Source organism: Haplochromis burtoni, unplaced genomic scaffold (genome assembly GCF_018398535.1).
Source record: "Haplochromis burtoni strain Fernald_Lab_line unplaced genomic scaffold, NCSU_Asbu1 Contig_123, whole genome shotgun sequence".
NCBI lineage: Eukaryota > Metazoa > Chordata > Actinopteri > Cichliformes > Cichlidae > Haplochromis > Haplochromis burtoni.
The window spans coordinates 1,204,087-1,207,625 of NW_024582484.1; the positions used below are offsets into that span (position 1 = coordinate 1,204,087).

The following is a 3,539-nucleotide window of genomic DNA, read 5'->3' on the forward strand; positions in this document are numbered from 1 at the left end:
GTGCGTGTGTGTGTGCGTGCGTGTGTGCGCGTGCATGTGTGTGTGTGTGTGGGTCAGAAGCAGGGCAGCAGCCGTTGGTTGTGTGTCTCTGAGGCTGGTTTTCGTCCATCTTTGTAGTTTTGCACCGTTGGTTCTTTTTGGATCTCGTGGAAGCGTCCTTCTGTTTCTTCATAACCAGTTTGGGGTCCACAGAGGGGGCGGAGCCTCCACTCACCCCTACTCACCAGTTTTCCTGAGTTTGCTGCTTTTGCATCTCCTGGATGAGTTTCTTTGGTCTGAATCTTTCTCGTTGTGCTTCTCCTTATCTCCGCCTCACAGCAGGCCTGCACATTCTCACAGTTATTTTGGATCACATTGTAGTCGTCCAGCTCCGCCCCTCACCTGGGACTCACTGTAACAGCTCTATTCTTTAGTAACAAGAAACATGTAGTACAGGAAACTGTGACTCTGGTGGGATTCAAACCTGCAGCCTTTGAATCACTTCCTCCACACATTGGCTTAACTCATCCCGTTGGGAGTGAGTCGTTCCCGTTCTGATGGATGGAAATTTTTCTGTGGCGTCCCAGCAGCAGTGAACGCATCACACATCAGCGTGGCGAGCGGTGGCAGCAGTGAGTCCGAAACGTAGCGTGTGTTTGAGGAAAGCTTCAGACTGAGAGGTTTATCACTTCTGTCAGTGTGAATAGCGACACTGAGCAGGAGGCGTGTCTCTCTCAGTGATGTCATATAAACACAAAGTCCACAGAAAAATGTAGACGCTCAGTAATGTGGAGCGTTCTCCTTCTGAGGCCTGCAGACTCATTACAGAGCAGTGTGCTGTTTATAACAGATGCACCAGTTCAACCCGCAACCTTTGAATAACTTCCTGTTGATGCATACATGCAACATATATGGGAGTCGAACCCACAACCTCTGCCTGCCTTCCTGCGTGCTTTGCTGCCTCGTGCTCCACAGAGCCACACGGGCGCTCTGGCAGTGAGTCAGCCTGTTTCAGGTAACGTCTGTCTCCTGCTGTGAGTCCACACCTGTGGACGTGTAACATGATCTGATGAAGCCGCTGTCACAGCGTGAAGAACGAAACGACGAGACTGTGAATGTGCAGACGACACGATTTTATATGTCACTGGTTTCATCTGGAGATCCTGAGAAACGTCTTTTCAAATATTATGTGGTTGTAAAGTCCACAGTGCGCTCCACAGGGACACACACAGCTGTGGGCGTCTTTCACAGACAGAAAGCACCAACCCTGGAGTGTCTGTGCCCCACGCCCACGCTGAGCTGTGGGTACTTTTCTCACAGCAGGAAGCACTTGGAGTCACAGGTGTTGGCTCTGCACTCAGGGATCTGTAAAGAGCAGCCGGCGGGACTCGAACCCACAAACACGTCGGCTGGATCACAGATTAGTGACGATTTCACTCTCGTATCCAACCATGGAGGACACTCGGGTCCACTGGCACGCGGCTGGGTTTAATTCATCACTGCTGTCTGTGTGTGTTTTGATTCAGCTTCTACAACAAACTCCAAGCAGCAGGAACGGGATTCAGAGCTGAAGAACTGGCAAGAAGCCACATGCGCTGACCTTTGACCCCGCTGTCTGTAACGCTGCAATGCGCTGTGGGAGCTGAAGCCGTTTCCAGCGCTCAGTGGGAGTGAGACGGCCGGACAGAGGAACCGGATCCTGTTTGACGCCCGTTTAATTTAATGGAGCTGATGTTTGTGGACACACACACACGTGCTGTAAGTGTGAGTGTGTGTGTGGTAATGACGTGTATCTGAAAGCGGATGCACCTGGAAATACCTGGGTAGGTGTTGATGAGGCTGGCGTGCACACACACACACAGCAGTGTGTGCTGAGTGCTGCAGGCACTGACAGACGTGTGCGTGTTTGTCGTGCTGTGCGAGCTCCACCTTTGTCTGTCTGTTGTTAGAATTGCATTAAAAGGCTCCACCAGCACAAACACGGCCCACAGCTCCAGCTCAGGTGAAGCACCATCCACCTGTCAATCAAAGAGGCCACGCCCCTAACCATAACCAAAGCAGTTTGTGTAGCAGACGGTAAACGTCTATGGGGACTGACTCCCTGATGGAGCCCCCGGTGGACATTAGAGGAACTGCAGGGTTAGGTTTTATGTATTTTCCGTCCCAGAAACTGCTGATGGCACAAAATCGTTCCTGTGGGCACAGACAGGTGAGAATGACGATGTGAGCGGTGTGCTCTGTTCATGATGGCTTTTTGATTCCACAAGAATAAACGTACCCAGGAAACGAACGTCAGCCAATGTAATGTCCTCTAAAGTGATGGAAACGTACGTGTGTGTGAGAACCACAGTGCTGGAGCTGCTCCATCACACCGTGTCCTGCGTCTTCTCTCAGGTTCACTGAGTGAGCAGCGTTGTTGCTTCAGACTCTCCAATCATGGTGTTCAGGTCCTGCACACTGGGACACGCCCCACGTCTTTCACTTTCCTTCCTGCACACCTCTCAGTTTCACCCAAAGACAATACAGCGAGTTATTACACAAAAGGGGTAAAGGGCTTATTCAAGACAGTTCATAAACTCTGGAGGGACTCAAACCAGCAACCTTTGAACACTTGTGTTGAAGCAGAAGCCCAGCGTGCTGTCCGCTGCAGCACAGAGCCACGTGCAGCTCTGGGCTGTGTAAGATTTGCAGTCAGGTTTGTGTCTTTGATGTGGAAGAGTTTTGGCTTCTTGTCAGCTCCAGTTACAAACCTGCACATTAATGCTCAACAACGTCCTGAGTAAAAACATCAAATGTGAAAAATGTGAAATATTTGTTGAAGTTGCTCTCGTGAATATTTGTTGCTACAGTCAGCACAGCTTACACATGAACGTGCTTCAGTAGGAGGAAGGTTTCAAGTTACTCGAGAGGCTTCAGAGGGGCGCGGCGCCCGGGGTGAGATCAGGGCTCCAAATGATCTTCGTTCGCTCTAAAAATCCTCACCTGCTTTACAAACGATGAAACGTCGTGTTGAGCTGCACAGACGCAGTGACTGCACAAACACCTCACTGAGCTCTGCGCGTCATATTTCAGTCATTTTAATGAACCATTTCATTGTGTTTGTCTTTACTGTGATGATGAATCCTGGTCAGAGTGAGCTGCAAACCCCTGAGTTCTGAATTTGAAGCAAACGGTTAAAACTCAGATCAGCTGTAGGTTGGAAGGCGGGCTCACGTCCTCGCTGTCGGTGGCTGAGCGACTGTTTCCACTCGAGGAGAAACTTTCTTCTGCTTTCGTCCGACGAACGATGAAAGTTCCTCTTTAGATTTTAGGACATGAAGCAGAACCTGCAGGTGTTTCTGACACAGTGAAAGAGTTTCGACCAGCAACCTGCAGCAGACCTGCAGCAGGCCTGCTCGCCATCTGGCTTCCATTACAGACACCCCGACCCCCGTCTCCCCCCTCTCCCCCATGTCCCCCCTCCCCTCTGACCCACATCTCCCAGTTTTCCTGCAGACAGCTGCAGAAACACTTGTTTACGTACAACGCTTTAATTGGGTCAATCTGTGTTACTGTATCAA

General features: G+C 50.5%; 1 protein-coding gene across 4 annotated transcripts in view; it reads left to right on the top strand.

Annotated features, from left to right (window-relative positions):
* The window catches only part of plekhg2 (pleckstrin homology domain containing, family G (with RhoGef domain) member 2), a 91,221-nt gene that overhangs the window by 16,273 nt on the left and 71,409 nt on the right, over window positions 1-3,539 (top strand). The window lies entirely within an intron of this gene.